Here is an 18,965-nt window from a genome sequence, read left to right as displayed (position 1 = left end):
AATCGATCAGCTCTGTAAAGCATTCCAGATCACACAAAAGCTGCACTGTGCATATCGTCCAGAGGCTTCTGGAGTAGTGGAGCAAATAAATGGCACTATAAAATCGAGATTAGCAAAAATGTGTGATTCTACTGGCATGAACTGGATAAATGCTTTACCTCTTGTTCTGATGGGACTCAGAAGTATTCCAGACCGAAAGACAGGCCTGAGCCCTCATGAAATCCTGATGGGAAGAGTGATGAGACAAGCATGGGTACCTGGATACAAATTGTTAAACATTTCTGATGATTTGGTACTTGAGTACTGCAAGCAACTGGGTGACCAAGTGCGTTTTATCTCTCGCCAGATTGGGGAAGACGCCGTCGCCAATCCAACAACCCCAGTCCACAAACTGGTTCCTGGCGACTGGATTAGAATCAAGAAACATACTCGTTCGAGTTGCCTTGCACCGAGGTGGGGAGAAAAACGCCAAATAATACTGGTGACCACGACAGCGGTGAAGTGTGCCGGCGTTCCAAAGTGGATCCATGCCAGCCATACACAAAAGGTGATTCCAGACGTGAAGACTGACGCTGAAGGTTGTTCAGCTGAGGGGTCTGCAGAAGTTGGTCCTGAAGTAGCTGATGACGAACAACCGAGCACCAGTCAAGAGGATTGGATACCCATAATCGACCTGACTAATGACCCAATCAGAACAAGAAGTCAAACCTATGCAGATAGAGAGTGGGATAGAGAGGAAGAGATAGGCACAGGCGAAGATCCTCAGATTACTGAGATTCACGTCAAGTCTGAGGAAGAAGAACTTCTAGGAGAAAACAACTGAGCTGCGAAATTAGCGCATTGGAAATTCAAAATAGTATAAAAGCAACATCAGGAGCAAAAGCATCAGGTATCGACGGATTCCCGATTGAATTTACAAGGTATTTTTAAAGGAATTGGAGGATCCCTTGAAAAATGTATTTAACTATATCAGAAGAGGTGGAAAGGTTCCCTCTGAGTTTAAAGAATCTACAATTATCAGCTTTGTGAAGAAAGACAAGAATCCAGAAGAGGTAAATTCATATAGACCAATCAGTCTATTGAATTTGGATTACAAGGTTTTTATGAAAATCTGGGCCCAAAGATTTGTATATGCAGCACAGGAAGTAATACATCAGGACCAGACTGGTTTTATAGCTGGTAGATTTATGGCGGCAAACACAGAATATTTGATTCAGGCCTTAGATTTTTTTAACACTAATTTAACTTCTGCATGCATCTTAATGATTGATGCAGAAAAAGCATTTGATTTAGTTAATTGGACAGCGTTATTTTTCTCCTTGGATTATTTTGGATTTCCGGCCCCGATTATTAGTATGCTACAGAACATCTATGAAGGGGCATCAGCTCAGGTCATAGTTAATTCCAGACAAGCAGGGAAGATTAAAATAAATCGAGGGACTAGGCAAGGCTGCCCTCTATCTCCCCTGCTTTTTACTTTTTTTATTGAGCCGTTGGTCATAAAAATAAGGAACAATGATACAATAATACCCCCTATTGTCGGAATGTCAAAGTTAAAATTGTTCGCCGACGATATTGTTTTGTACTTAGCCCCCGAAAAAGAAAATATTTTACATCTCATGTAAGAGCTTAAAGACTACGAGAAGATTGGGGGGTACAAGATCAATGAGAAAAAAACTGAAGTTCTTATTTTAAATTCTAATTCAGATTTTCTTCCACCACATCTTCAGTTACAAGCCGAAAAACGGGATCCAATAAGATATCGAGGGATCTACGTGACTAAAGAATATCAAGAACTTTTTCGGCTGAATTATATTAAGATGAAGAACAAAATTAAGAGCATGCTGGAACAATGGGATTTATTGCCCCTGACCTTGATCGGTAGAGTCGCATTGATAAAGATGAACATACTCCCTTTGGTTTTATTTTTATTTAGTAATATCCCAATTAAAGTTAATATGGTGTATTTTAATGAACTTGAGTCTATGATGAGAAGATTTATCTGGAATAAAAAGGCCCCAAGAGTCAAGCTCCCGGTCGTACAACTTTCTGTCATCCAAGGTGGGCTGGCTCTCCCTCCTTTTAAAACATATTATGAAGCAGCTCTTTTTGATATAGTGGCAGGATTATTAAGAATCAGACAGTCTAGAGACAATTTCTTTTTAGATAAAATGTTAGAGGAAGCAGGCTCCCAAATTTTTTTCTTTTTAAAAACTGCAAAGCTGCCTAAAAAAACAAGATATAAGACATTGCTTGTATACTCATCAAGATTACGGCTTTTATATAAAAAATGCAGTTCAGATGGTTCTAGGTTTTTGAAATTATTAGAATGTGGTAAAATGGGACTTAAGATATCCCGGAGTCACCTGCAACAATGGGAATCAGCTGGATTTGTGGAAATAAGACACTTATTTACTCAACATGAGATAATTAGCTGGCAAACGGTGGTAGATAGAGCATATCCCAGGCGGCTTATGTTTTTTGATTATTTACAATTGGTTTATTTGATAAGAAAAGAGATAGGGGGTTCTGATACTTCATCTAATGCCTTGCTATCAGCCTTATATGGGGAAAAACATAAGGGTATAGGATTCTGGTATAAAAGGCTACTTCCTTCAGGACCCTCTCAGGTCATTGCTAATCATCTAGATAAAATAAGCCTCAAGACACAGTGCGTCCTGTCAGAAAAAGACTGGGAAGTGATATGTCAGCTAGGAAATAAAGCACTCCGGGCAGCTAATTATAAACGAATGTCCTTTCTCTCCCGCTGGATGGTGTATTATACCCCGGAGGTCTTGCAGAGAATATTCCCTGAATATGAAAATAAATGCTTTAGATGTAAAATCAGTGGTCAGGGTGGTTGGCATCATATTTTTTTCTCCTGCCCAAAGCTAGAATCCTTTTGGAAGGGGATTTTTGCTGACATGGAACTGTCAACCGGGAAAATATTACCACCTGAAGCAGAAGTGGCTCTTTTTGGTATTTGCAAAGATAGGAATAGGTTCAATAACTCAGAAGAAGCATTTATTTTTATTTCCACTGTCGTAGCACGATCTATGATTTTACAAAATTGGAAATCTGAGGAAATCCCATGTCAATTAAAATGGGTCAATAAAATGAAAAGAACATATAATTTTGAGAGAGCGTATGCAGGCAGGGTGGGTGCGATTACAAGATTTGAAAGGACTTGGAAATATTTTGAGAAGTTGGAATCTATTAAAGGAAATTGATATTTTATTGTTGTTTTATTCCAGCTGCTATTGTACTTTTCTTGCACTTTATTCTGTTATTTTGCACTACTCTTCACTGCACTTTAAAGCAGCAGCACTTTAACAATTGTAATAATAATTGTTCATGATTTAAGTGGCAGGTCTTGTATATTTCTAAATTAGCATTTAATGAACCATTTCGCATTATCGACGTAGGTTGTTTGCACTGGCACTTTAGAATAGTATTTTTACTATATTTGATGCGGATGTATTTTAATCTATTAGGGCCATAGGAATTATAATAGAAATTTGATTGTTCTACCTTAGCCTTCTTTGTATACAGCCAATTTTTTTTTTTTTTTTTTTTTTTTTTTTGGGATCAAAAACTTTTATTGCATCCTTCGAGTACACTGCGGAATGCCTACAACCCCAAGGGCCGGCCGCTATTAGTCAGATAAGTAGACATGGTTATGTTACATATACGTCAGGGAAATATTCTGTGAAATTTGTAGCATGACAACCGTTACATTCACCGGTCCCGGCATTTCGTGCAGTTAGGCAGAAGGTATTGGTCGTTGAGTATACAGCCAATTTTGCACGATTTTGCACTAGCACTTTAGTATGGTTAAAGTATTTTTCAGTTCTAAATTAGTAGCATATTGCACTTCACTGTACTTGTATTTGAAGTATTATATAGCAATTTTGTTGCTGTTAATCAATTTTCAATTAGTGGTTTGTATACTGGTTAACCGTTTATGTCTTTGCATCTGCACTTTAAAGAAGGGTAAAGATATCAACCTTTCACGTCTTTGCATTAGCACTTTAAAGAAGGATAAAGATATATTTGTTGTGTTAATTTGCTTTGCTGTAAGCTTAAAAACATAATAGGAATTTTGATGTATAGGATTAATTTGCCCTCCTGCTTTTTTTTTTGCTTTTTTTTTTCTCCTCTCTCTTTTCTTTGCACTATTGTGCACTAGCATTAGCATTTTAAGATTGGCTTACCATGCCGTAGTAATGTATACTCTTAGATTGTCTCTGGTATATTGTATGAAATCTTGTCTAATGTCCAAGAATTAATGTACCAATGTCTTCCTGCTGTCTTGTTCAATAAAAAAAATTAAAAAAAGAGAGAATTTACAATGACCAAATACAAATAAATATCTTCAATATTGAGAGTTTGCTATGCCTGAATACCTACAAAAAAAAAAAAGAAATAAAAAAAAAAAAAAAAGAAATTTAAAAAAAAAGTCTGAGGAAGAAGAAGGTCAGACAGGGACAGAACAAGTGATCGACACACCTCCACAAACTCCTGAAGTCGAAAAGGGACAGACAAGAAATAGTGAAAAGAAAAAGCAGAAGAAAATCAAGGGATCGAAGTGCTTGAACAGGATCAGATAGAACTAGAAGAACGTGTTCAGGACACAGAGACAGAGACGCATGAAAGTCAAAATCAGGATACACCTGAACAAGGCCAGCTTAGTACCCAGGCAGAAGAAATAGAGACAAGACCTGGAACTAGTCAGACAGGAAGGGAAGAATCAGAAGTGCCACAAACAAACGAAAATAAAAGAGCATTAGAAGAAAGCCAAATCACAGTGCCAACTAAAAGACTCAAGAAAAAGAAACATATCGAACCAAGATATATTAAGAGACTGAGAATAAAAACAGTAGAGGAGAAACTTGCAGAAAGAAGGAAAAGTCCTAGTATTGCAGAGCAAGTTGGAGAAAGCTCCAAAAGAAGGAGTGACCGAATAAAAAGACTGAACGAAAAATACCAAGATCCTGAATGGACATATTTAGTGTTAGAAGAATTCGAAGATCTTGATATTACTGACGAAAGTGACGAAGAACAGACAGCTGATTATTCTGCCAAGGAAGACGAACCAACCTGAAGTTGTGCAGGGTAAGCTACCTGTGCAGAGTTACAAAGAGGGGTTGAGAAATCTTCTTCTGAACGAAAATGTCTGATTCAAATGTGAACGGAAGGCCTAAACGCAGTTGTTGCAAAACATGCTGCAGAGTATGTATATGTAGCATAGCTATAGTGTTAATAATTTGGATAGGACTAACAGTTTTCATTCCTTATATGGTGAGCAAAAATACTAATATTGACCCTACTCAGACCACTGACACTGAAGAACTGACAACACGAAGTGTAGAAAGACGTGAAAAAGCCCTCAGACAAACAAAACGAGACTTAGAAGCATCAGATGAGGAAGGACTACATTATCATGGAGTTAAAAACCAGACACAGTTAAATGTTTTCGCTAATCTTTTAGTGCACTATGTAGAAACTATGGAAATAGAAGACTGCTATGTCTGCATGAAGCTACCTACTTCTGTAGCTGAAGGCGTGACGTATCATCACCTACCTTTGACCTATGGAATTTCCTGTAGCATTTTAGCTAGTTTATTTTACAAAAGAGGACCGTTACAGTACTACTATTCTAACTCAGACGTGATATTTTCTGAACTTCCCATACGTGGAAATCTGAATCCTGTACATACTAAAAGTGACGTTACACGTTATATGGGAGAATACTTTCTGACTAGAGGTACCATAGACTTAAATGAAGCACACAGAGATAACTTGACCTGTTCATTACATGAACAAGAAAAAATGTTTTTAAACATGGCAGAGAAAAGAAGGGAGAGTTTCCAAAGAAAGGCAAATGATTAGAGACAGAAAACTCCTAAATGGGCTGAAAACATGGAAAGCACCTCAAATGGTGGGAGTGGTCCTGCTTTGTTGCTGGATTTCGAAAGAAAAGGGATACTCTGTCTTCATCGCGAGAAGACTAGTTATTATAATAACATTGTCATTGGTTCCAGTCAATGTGAGCACAATTACAAGGTAATTGGAGGTTGGGGTTTCAAAAATGGGTCAGAACCTGTGTTTCCCGGAATTTATTATATATGTGGAAACAAGGCTTATTTCAAATTGCCGGATCACTGGTATGGAAGTTGCTACTTTGGCATTGTCTTCCCGAAAATATACCATGTGAAGGAAATTGCTGGAAGCAATGAAAACACTAATGGCTTAGTGCGTAGTAAAAGAGAAAGTGTAGGTGAAATAATGGGTAGTATTTTTAGTGCACTGATACCTGGAGTGGGAGTGGTTCTGAACACACACAGAATTTGCAAATTATCCACCATAGTGGATGTGCTGTCTACTGACACAGCTCATGGATTTCTATTGGTCAACACCGAAATGGTTGCGATCAGATCAATGGTTTTGCAGAACAGACTTGCACTTGACACCTTATTAGCAAAAGAGGGCGGAGTCTGCCGGATGTTGAAAGCGCAACATTGTTGCACTTACATACCGGACAAAAGTATACAAATCAAAAAGTACGTAAAGAACATTACTAATTTGGAAAAGGAACTCAAACCACTGGAGGTTGACAGTGCCTGGAAGAGACTTGTCGATGGTCTCTCCAATGTAGGTCATTGGTTTGTTAATTTAGGTAAAAGTTTATTGTTTAAGGTACTGATGCCAATTGGAATGATAGGTTTCATCATTTTCCTCATATTTGTCTGCTGCAAATGTCGCAAACACACAAAGAAATACGCTGTGAATAAGAGAGGTGTGAAACGGAGTGTGGATGAACTTGAATTGGAAGACTTGAATAATCAAATTTACAAAAGGGTGAAAAATTCTCACCCTGATAAAGATGTGAAAGAGAAATTGAATAGGATGTTGGAAGAAATCGAAATGCATAAAGTGTGAGAAAAGTTGGCATCTGGTTCCATTAGTTTGTAATGATAGTAAATATCATCAAAGAGGGGATTGATGAAGCAAGATTTCGCACATTACGCGACTTGCTGAAATCAAGAACCTCGATTCACATTATAATCCTATAATTCAATTTGTATGTCTTACTAATTTCCTTTATTTTTGATATACATGTATCTTAGTGATGCTTGCCTATGTGTTTACTAATACGAATAATCCTTGTCTTAAAATGGCCGTCGCTTGGGAATTTACTACTGCGCATGCGTTAGTCACACTCACGTGACGTGACGTAGTTGTAGTTCTGGTGGGAAACTGTGCGCATGCGTATTTGCCTCTAATATGGCTGTCTGGAAACTCACATGGTGAAGCTTGCGCAGATGCTCTTGTGTTATTGTCTGTTGCACTAATTCATAATCGCATAGTATATTTTTATAGTAAGAAATATAAAGAAGCAGCTCATGATATGTAGTGAAATCATTTATTTCTATGTTTTAATTTGTTTTCGCTTACTTTTCATGTACCGCGGTATGGAGGGTTGATGGGATGTACAAGAGTCCATACTGGAGTACCGTACCACGCAGGTCAGAAACCCGGCCAGTGGCATTGAATGACTGCCAACCAGAAGTGGCAGCCAAGACGTGCCTGGGAAGATGCACCTTCACCCAGCCGGAGAAACTAAAATGTTCTGTGTTGGATACATTTGTATAATTTCCTATTGTATTCTGTAGAATAGGTCATGGCAACCCCAAATCTGCTAGGCGGTTCCATAACATGTAAATACGAGCTTGAAGAAGTTTGTTCTGATTGGTGTGTTGACCTTTCCTACTTGGGGACCAATCAAAATTGGAGATTCTGACACTTTGCAACATTGGGGGGTGGTACACTGACCCGAAAACAGTATAACTAGCCTAGTTTTAGCTGGAGAAATTGTCCGACTTGTCTGAATAGCTGACCTGTCACTGACCCAACGCACTCAATAGGTGACTGAATACAGAGCGCTGCGGAGCACTCTGTCCGAATTTGACCATAGACTTTAAAGGTTTTACTAAACCTTAAGTGCTGGCGGAGCACTTTGCTGGGGAGTTCGCTAACCCAATCGGGGTTCTGACTGATAGCTGCAGAGAGGGTGGTGCGCAGGCGTTGCTTCCGAACTGTGGGTGCTGGTCGTGCCTTGGTGGTCCTGTCCTGATCCTAATCTGGTTTTCCTGTCCTGTCCTGGGGTGTCCAATCTGCACCTGCTGTCCTATAGATGACTGTCCTTCCTTGGGGTGTTTCCTGTCCTTGACTGATCCGTGGCCAGGGTTGGTCAGCACACCTTTCTAGGTAAATATAGTGCGGAAAAACTCTCCACTGCATCTTCTATTTTTCTGTCTTTGCTTAAATAAAGACATTTCTTTGCATATGTTAATTTTCCATGCTTTCCGCAACCTATTATAAAGTCATACCGTATACTTTCCTTAGCATGTTCCTATGTTCCCCTACCTTTTAGAACACATTCTCTCCATTCTGGTTATGAAACATAACTGTGGTATATAAATTCTCCTGAAATCTGATTTTACGTAAAGATGCTAGAACTATAGCGTGTTCCAATTTTTCCCCCCTATAGATGTATAGGATCTCCAATCCTTACCTTGCAGTAATTTTCCCAACAGTAAAGTCTAGTTCGTGATTCAAGTTTCTAAAATCCATTCAGTAGACCGCATTGTTATAACTTTCTTATAGACTTATAAATGGTTGCCCTGACACTGTTCCTCTATGGCTATGTTCTTTTCGTTATCTTGATTATTGATTGCCTTCTAACTGTAAACTTGATTATTTCCGAATCTGATTCCTAGATAAACTTTTAAAACTTCCCAGTTGTCTGTGATCATTTAATGCGAAATAGAAATAAGTTGGGTTTTGTATTTTGCCTGCCTTTCTTTTACAGCTAGCTCCCTGATCCATTGTGGCTCTTAGGTACCTGTAACGGTGGATTGGTAAGTCAGGTACAATAGAAATACATAGGAAGGAACCAGGGTTACTGGTAGTAGAGTTGTTAGGTCACCCGATTAAGGTATATGATAAATTCTTTTTGCATTTTGGTGACTATATCAGACTGGGCACTCCCTACCTCCCCCAGGTGCTATTCAGTCCATTTTTTATCTATGCTCTTGCTCGCACCTTTTACATTAATTCTAAATACTTCCAACCTTGCCGAAAAGGGAGCAAAGGAATAATTTCAAAAAGTGTTTTCCCAAGTTCACACAATTTGGCCAAATACAAGATATCTCCTCTCTCTCTCTACACCCCTCGCTATCTGCAACCCTTTCCCTCTCTACACCCCTCTCTCTCTATACCCCTCTCTCTACACCCCCGTCTCTCTACACCCCTCTCTCTCTGTCTATCGCCCTCACTCTGTCTATCTTTCTATCTATCTATCCATCTATCAATCTATCTCTCTATCTATCTATCTATCTATCTATCTATCTATCTATCTATCTATCACCCTCACTCTATCTATCTATCTATCTATCTATCTATCTATCTATCTATCTATCTATCTATCTATCTATCTATCTATCTATCTATCTATCTCCCTTACTCTATCTATCTATCTATCTATCTATCTATCTATCTATCTATCTAGCTATATATCTATCTATCTATTTATCTATCTATCTATGACCCTAACTCTATCTATCTATCTATCTATCTATCTATCTATCTATCTATCTATCTATCTATCTATCGCACTCACTCTATCTATCTCCCTCACTCTATCTATCTCCCTCACTCTATCTATCGCCCTCACTCTATCTATCTATCAACCTCACTCTATCTATCTATCGCACTCACTCTATCTAGCTATCCCCCTCACTCTATCTATCTATCGCCCTCACTCTATCTATCACCCTCACTCTATCTATCGCCCTCACTCTATCTATCTATTGCCCTCACTATCTATCTATCTATTGCCCTCCCTATCTATCTATCTATCTATCTATCTATCTATCTATCTATCTATCTATCTATCTATCTATCACCCTCACTCTATCTATCTATCTATCTATCTATCTATCTATCTATCTATCTATCTATCGATCTATCGATCTATCTACCTCCCTCACTCTATCTATCTATCTATCTATCTATCGCCCTCACTCTATCTATCTATCTATCTATCTATCTATCTATCTATCTACTGCCCTCACTATCTATCGTTCTATTGCCCTCACTATCTATCTATCGCCCTCACTATATCTACCTATCTATCTATCTCCCTCACTCTATCTATCTATCTATCTATCTATCTATCTATCTATCTATCTATCTATCTATCTATCTATCTATCGCCCTCACTCTATCAATCTATTGCCCTCACTATCTATCTATTGCCCCCACTATCTATCTATCGTCCTCACTCTATCTATCTATCTATCTATCTATCTATCTATCTATCTATCTATTGCCCTCACTCTATCTATCTATCGCCCTCACTCTATCTATTGCCCTCACTCTATCTATCTGTCTATCTCTTTATCGCCCTCACTCTATCTGTCTATCTATCGCACTCACTCTATCTATTGCCATCACTCTATCTATCTATCGCCCTCCCTCTATCTATTGCCCTCCCTCTATCTATCTATCTATCACCTTCACTCTATCTATCTATCACACTCACTCTATCTATCTATTGCACCACCACAGCATCACTCAGGGGCACAACAACATCACTATGCGCTTCCACAGCATCACTGAACGCTACAGCATCACTCGTCGCCACCACAACATCACTCAGCGCCACCACAGCATCAATCTGTGCAACCGTTCAACAACAACTGGTTCAAATATGTTCTCTCAATGTTTCAAGCTTTATTACAAATGTCACAAAAAGATGTTAATATATCTATCTATCTATCTATCTATCTATCTATCTATCTATCTATCTATCTATCTATCTATCTATCTATCTATCTATCTATCTATCTATCTCCCTTACTCTATCCATCTATCTATCTATCTATCTATCTATCTATCTATCTATCTATCTATCTATCTAACTATCTATCTATCTATCTATCTATCTATCTATCTATCTATCTATCTATCTATCGCCCTCACTCTATCTGTCTATCTATCTATCGCACTCACTCTATCTATCTCCCTCACTCTATCTATCTATCTATCTATCTATCTATCTATCTATCTATCTATCTATCTATCGCCCTCACTCTATCTATCTATTGCCCTCACTATCTATCGTTCTATTGCCCTCACTATCTATCTATCGCCCTCACTATATCTACCTATCTATCTATCTATCTATCTATCTCCCTCACTCTATCTATCTATCTATCTATCTATCTATCTATCTATCTATCTATCTATCTATCTATCTATCTATCTATCTATCTATCTATCTATCTATCTATCTACCTATCTATCTATCTATCTATCTAACTATCTATCTATCTATCTATCTATCGATCTATCTATCTATCTATCTATCGCCCTCACTCTATCAATCTATTGCCCTCACTATCTATCTATTGCTCTCACTATCTATCTATCGCCCTCACTCTATCTATCTATCTATCTATCTATCTATCTATCTATCTATCTATCTATTGCCCTCACTCTATCTATCTATCGCCCTCACTCTATCTATTGCCCTCACTCTATCTATCTGTCTATCTCTTTATCGCCCTCACTCTATCTGTCTATCTATCGCACTCACTCTATCTATCGCCATCACTCTATCTATCTATCGCCCTCACTCTATCTATATGTCTATCTATCTATCGCACTCACTCTATCTATCGCCATCACTCTATCTATCTATCGCACTCACTCTATCTATATGTCTATCTATCTATCGCCTTCTCTCTATCTATCTATCGCCCTCCCTCTATCTATTGCCCTCCCTCTATTTATCTATCTATCGCCTTCACTCTATCTATCTATCACACTCACTCTATCTATCTATTGCACCACCACAGCATCACTAAGGGGCACAACAACATCACTATGCGCTTCCACAGCATCACTGAACGCCACAGCATCACTCGTCGCCACCACAACATCACTCAGCGCCACCACAGCATCAATCTGTGCAACCGTTCAACAACAACTGGTTCAAATATGTTCTCTCAATGTTTCAAGCTTTATTACAAATGTCACAAAAAGATGTTAATATTTCACTTCTGTTCTTGGATTTTGGTCACAATAAAATACACTGAACATAATCTTCACAAAAGTTATTTACAAAAGTTTAAGCTATTGCCATTATAAATTAAAATAACTTTTATTTAAGTATTTTTTTTTAAAGCCATTGTTATTTGTAATATTAATACATCTAAGTCACGTAAATACAACACATATTGCATTACAAATGCTATAGGTGTCACATTTGCAAAAGTTAAAACTATTGGCATTGTAAATGACAAAGCTATTAATTTAGCTATTTTCAAAACCAACACATAAATACAAAATTTGTCATTTACAATACCAATAGCTCAAACTTTCCTAATGCGAGACCTATTGCATTGCAAATGCTTGTTTTGTATTGGTGTCAACTATATGACCAGTTACGCTCTCTTTTAAACTACTTATCTGGTTTTGAGCTTTATCAGTTTTAGCTTTCCAAGCTAAAAGCCGACTGCTCTTCTCACCATATGAAAAATTCTGTAGTTTACTGACCCACCATCTATTTAATAAGATTTTATCCAAGACACCCTGATATTCTTCAATTCAAATTCAATTCAAATGATCTTTATTCGGAATTAATTCATCCATAAAAGTACACACAGGTTAAAATGCATAAAAGGTTTGATAAAAACAAATTAATTTTGTTATTATATAAAAATAGCCTTTTTCAATTACAAGTGAGTGATTATATATCAAAGCATTGTTTGTGCAAATGGCAATATTACAAAAATTCACAGTGTGTGGGTATTTTGCTTTATAGTTTCCACAGAAATCAGATCCATTTAGCCCAAACGACTAAATGACTGTGTGCAAATATACAATAATTGAATATACATAATGCAAGTATGCAAAGTAACAAAGTGCAAATAATCACGTGTTCATTAGTCAAGTTCCATAGTTGCCCGTGACCGCACACTGGCTTTAAGAAAACAACTCACTGCAAATATAACCTCATCAGAAAGCATCATTTGAAACATTCTCATTGCCTGATTAAAATCCCTTAAATCATATTTACGACAGTGTGGCATTAGATATTGGGAAGTAAACAGTTTATAAAAGCCGCAGAAGAAAAAATAATGTATCAAGCTTTGTTTGCCACCCTTGGAACAAGGACAGTCCAGCTGCTCCAGATGTTTATTGTAGCCAAGGGGAAAGCTTAATAAATTTACAATACTTCCATCCCGTACTCGGAACAGAAGGCTCCTGTTCCATCTTCCCAATGTGATCAACAAATACCTCTGTGGTGTAACTAAAATACCATTATCGGGCTCAGCATAGGAAATATATTTTGCAACTGAGTGTTTGGGGTGTTCAGATCTCGTCCGTTCCTCCCTGTACAAAGCATACAGTGCTTGTTTGACCATTTTCTTATGTGCGTGGACAATAGTATTTGGGGAGCTAAACAAGAGGCCCTGGCCCACACTAGATAGGCTATTCTCGACAGCTTTCAACCATGGTACAAGATTAGACCTTTCACTTTGTTGGCAGTCAGATATTATGCTGCGAGTTAAATGGGCAGCCGGATTTAGCCAAATTTTTAGCCAGAAGAGGGCGGGCCTTGAACGAATAAAATCCTCTATATACAATAGCTTTAGCTCATTGTGGCAGATGAATGTTGGGGCACAGAAAACTCCACCCAAAATCTTTCTGCAGAACCTATTTTCCTCTGTCTGAATTGGCACACAGTTAGAGTATCCCCACACTTCTGCCCCGTAAGTTCCCGTAGGTTGACATTGGGTACGATAAATATTTAGCAGAGAGGTGATAACATCAGCTTGTTTGGGTTGCCGTAGGGAGAGAATTGAATTGATGGCTTTGCCAATTTTATTTCTCCCATAAACGACATGTGGCTGCCACGAGCCCGTATTAGAGAATAGTAGTCCCAAATAAGGAAAAGTGCTTGTGCATTTTAAGATGTTATCGCCCGATTTAATTGAGGTTATATTATACTTTTTCGGCCCACAGTTCATAATAAAAGATTTTTTAAAATTAGTATTAAGGCCCAGATCTGACATAAAAACAACAAAACCAGAAATTAAAATTCGCAGGGCATTTGGTGTACGGCCCATTAGCACCGCGTCATCCGCGTATAGCAAGGCAAGGGTTGGGTTACCATTTATAATTGGAACATCCTTAGTTATCGCACACAAGCTTCTACTCAACCCGTTAATATATAAAATAAAAAGCAGTGGGGCGAGTACGCAGCCCTGTCTGACACCCCTGATATTCTTGTTGGAGCTGTTCTAACTCTTTAGTGAGAAGGGGGACTTTACTAAAAGTACGCTTAATGCTGTCGTTTATTTATTTTCTTTGTGTCAAGGTTTGTAGAAATGTGCAGACGGTGGGTGAGTTTGAAGGGGATACTTTGTAACTGTATGCTTAATGCTGTTTTTTTTCTTTCTTTCTAGGTTTGTTGTGATTACGAGACTTGTTGCCAAATGAGCAGAGAGTTCAATGTGTTTCTTTTTTTACAGGTCCGTCATGATTACTTGCCCCATTGCCAAGCTAGGGGAGGTTGGCGGAGCGCATAGATCTAAAGGTACGCTTTTTTGGCCATTATGTTATGTTTTGCAGGGATGATTACTTTTGGTTGCTGGCAATTTTGTGCATGTTTAATGTGTTACTTTTTTTACAAGTCCGCCGTGATTACGTGACCGATTGCCAAGAGAGCAAAGGATGGTGGTGCGCAGCGATGCAAAGGTACGCTTTTTTGGCCGTTATGTTATGTTTTGTAGGGATGATTTCTTTTGGTTGTTGGCAATTGTGTGCATGTTTATTGTGTTACTTTTTTTACAGGTCTGGCTTGATTACGTGCCCCATTGAGAAGTGAGCAAAGGATGGCGGAGCACAGCGATGCAAAGGTACGTTTATTTGGGTGTTATGTTATGTTTTGTAGGGATGATTATTTTTTGTTTTTTGGAAATTATGTGTATGTTTAATATGTTTCTTTGTTTACAGGTCCGGCGTGATTACATGACCCATAGACAAGCGAGCGAGTCCTAATGAAATGTGACTGGTCCTATTGTCAAGCGCTCTGACACCTTCAGTAATGTTTGCGCTATACAAAAAACATTAAATAAATAAAATAAATGCCACTCAACTCTACGCCACACCCTAACACTCCACTCTACTAAACTTTTTGACACTCGACTCTGTTATGTATTACTTATTGTAATTGTAATTGTAACTGAGTTTTGTATCGCGCCAACTCACCGACAGGTCTCAAAGCGCTTCTGACAAGTACAGCAACAAGAGAACAAAGTGGAGATAAAGATGTTAACTAGACTACGGGGATGTAAATGCATCCTTGAAGAGCAGAGTTTTCAGGGTTTTTCTAAACCTGAGAAGGTTAGCCTCTCTACGGAGCACCTCCGGTAGCTTATTCCAGATGGTGGGAGCTTGAACTGAAAAAGCTCTGCCTCCTTTTGTTGCCAATTTGAAACGTGGGCAGGATAGCAGGAGGGAATCGGAGGATCTGAGGGCGCGCTTAGGTTCATAGATTCTGAGCCTATCTTTTATGTAGGCTGGCGCCTGACCGTGGATTGCTTTATGGCAGATGCACATGCTCTTGAATTCAACTCTTTGTTTCATAGGGAGCCAGTGCAGCCTATAAAGCAAAGGAGAGGCATGGGTCCGCCTAGGTACTCCGAATATCAGACGGGCTGCGTCGTTCAGGATGACCTGTAGACGATTGATGGAATTTTTAGGGAGGCCTAGGTATAGTGCGTTGCCGTAATCAATTCTCGACACAATAGTAGCTGAGACGATGGTTTGGAGCATGCTCCTTGAGAGTAGAGGGGCAAGCTTACGTAGCTGCCTGATCAGATTAGTGCATGAGCCAACGACAGCGGACACTTGGTTAGTCATTGATAATTCCTGGTCGATTTTCATCCCGAGGCTCTTTACATTAGAGCACGGTTTTGGGGTAGGTCCAAGTTCTTGTGGCCAAAATAAGTCATTCCAGGGGGAGGTAGAAGTAGAAACTACAAGAACCTCCGTTTTATCTGGATTTATTTTCAATAGGTTGGACGACATCCAGTTCACTGTGAACCGTAATATATCTTGGGCTAAGGACTGAGCCGATATGGTATTGTCGATACTCAGCAGTAGCTGTGTATTATCGGCATAATTAAAAACTTTACAGCCCATGTGTGCCAGGGATTCTATCAGTGGTTGTAGGTATAGGTTGAATAAGAGTGGAGAAAGCGCAGACCCTTGCGGGACTCCACAAACTAAGGTACCTACTTCGGAGACCTGATCTGCTAACTGGATCCTCTGTGTCCTCCCTGATAAGAAGGCTGTCAGCCACTGGAGAGCTTGTTCTCTTATCCCGGACCTAGCTAGTCTGTCCAGGAGCAGTGCATGGTCGACAGTATCAAACGCCGCTGATAGGTCTAATAATATCAGGGCACTTGGCTTTTTACTGTCGGCCATGCATCTGAGCTCATCCAGTACTGACAGCATTACTAGTTCCGTGCTATGGTGGGCACGAAACCCAGCTTGCCGCTCCTGGAGAAGATGGTGGGTTTCCAGGAGGGATGATAGGGATTTTAGTACATGTTGTTCTAGTATTATTGTGGCCATTCCTGGACACCGTATGTGTCAATGCGCGATGTCCCTGCGAGGACAGCGTACGGATGTTTCCCTCACCATCTGTCCTTTAGTGTGATAGTTGACAGCTGTTGACCGGGTATTCAGCTGCTGCATATTACGCTCCACGCTGGAGCCTGTGTTGGCTTATTATAATAAAGAACTTTCCTGCCTTGTTCGAGTTGTGGAGTTCTTTACAATGGCGACGAGGACCAACACCGGAACCCACCGTCAAGATAAGAAATAATTAATAAAAAAGAAGATGGACCGGAAAAACCCCCCACAGAAAATCTATACTGGAAAAAGATTATACAAAGAATAAACCTCCCAAAAAAAAAAGAATTGGAAAAAAACTGCTGAACATTAAGGTTCCTAAAGAAACTAATTATTTAATGCAAGAGACGGTGCCATAATTAATGTGACTAAGCATTTGTGAGAGATTGTTAAAACAAGAGAAGAAAAGGAATGTTAATGGGAAAAAAAGAAGATGAAATGCGAGCCAAGCTGTGAGAAAGCGTGTAAAACTACAAATTGTTGAAAATCCAAAAGAAATTCCTCAAACGTTTATCACCACAGACAGCAAATGACAGTTAAACGATCTCACAAACTGTCAGCTGCGGTACAACGTCATCAACAGATGGGAGTTGCGGCGTCGTGACGTACTATGCAGGGACCAGACGAAAATCTAAAGGACAAAAGTTTAGCAGTCCAGCTTTACAAAGTGACGTAACACGCAAATAACGTGGGGCCATTTTATGTAATTAAGGAAAGTAAACAATCAGTCAGTTCAGGCACCGGAGCACCGCGCATCCAAGCAGTGCAGCAATTCAGTCAACTCGGAAAGGAAAATAAACACAAGGATACCACAAGTAAGATTGCTTTAACCCCTTCGCTGCGGCCGTGATTTTTCCCCAGTGCGGTAAACAAACGAACAGGGCGGGGCCGTGCCGAACCCCAGCCGTCATCTGCACACGCCCACCGCGGGGCGTGACGGCTGGGGTTCGTCACCAGCATGGGAGGGGTTAAGTGTACAGCACATATGGTGTAGATACTTGGCAAAGTAAAAAAAAAAGAAGGCTAAGGGACCGTACGCATTAATGCTAGTGCTCCATGAAATAAAAAGACCAACAGGAAAAAAAAATATAAACCATAGTACGTGCAATTTAATAAATTACTAAACTGCATGAAAAGAAAGGTAAATAAAATAAAATATATATACAAAGGAGAAAGGGGCATAGTGCATATACCTTGAATACACACACACATATCCATACTAATATTATAAAGAGAGAGCCCAAACCTTTGAGGAGGGTAATCTCAGTAACCACAGCACCAATCACAACACCCAATACAGCATTGGAAAGGGCAGTTGCAGCAGAAGGACATAGGCTATACAGATGCCCACCATATACATTTGAAAGGTAAAAGAACCTTACCAGCAAAGTAGTCCCTTGTGGGCGTGGGTGTGGGCGGGGCGCGGCATGACGACATGGGGGCATGTGCTTGGGGCGTGAACAAGGCCAATGGGCGCGGTAATTGCAATTGCGCGGCACCAAGGGGTGTGGCCAAGGGGTGTGGCCAATGGGCGTGACAACAGGCAACAATCGCGCGGCACATCCCCCCCAAAAAAAGTGCCTTGAGGGCATGTGGAAAACAAACGTGTGCGTTGGTCCGGGGGCATGGCCAAGGCCAATGGGTGCGGCAATTGCACAGGAGCAAGGGGCTTAGGCGGGGGCAGACGCGACTGATCGTGCCTGCGGGGACAATAACTGCACAGTATCCTGCGCGCTGTCAGCCAGTCAACTCTCTGCATAAAGGACCGTGCATGCGGGGACACTAACTGCAGCGTCTCCTGCGCGCTGTCACACACTCAACTCTCTGCATAAACAAATTGACACCAGGCGCACAACATCAACCAGGACTGGAGCCGGGCTCAGGCGGCGGATGACGCGACTAAGCGCACCTGCTGGGACACTAACCTTTGAACTGACTGCACTTTCCCACACGCGCAGCGTCTCCAGCGCTCGCTGTCACCCACTCAACTCTCTGCATCAACGACTTTACACCACAAGCACAACATCAAACAAAACTGGAGCTGTGATTGGTGCTGTGGTTCCTGAGATTACCCGCCTCAAAGGTTTGCGCTCTCTCTTTAAAATATTAGTATGGATATATATATATATATATATATATATATATATATATATATATATATATATATCAAAGCTGCAGCCAGGAAG

The sequence above is a fragment of the Lissotriton helveticus genome, chromosome 11 (genome assembly GCF_964261635.1).
Source record: "Lissotriton helveticus chromosome 11, aLisHel1.1, whole genome shotgun sequence".
NCBI classification, from domain to species: domain Eukaryota; kingdom Metazoa; phylum Chordata; class Amphibia; order Caudata; family Salamandridae; genus Lissotriton; species Lissotriton helveticus.
This window is presented reverse-complemented; position numbering follows the sequence as displayed.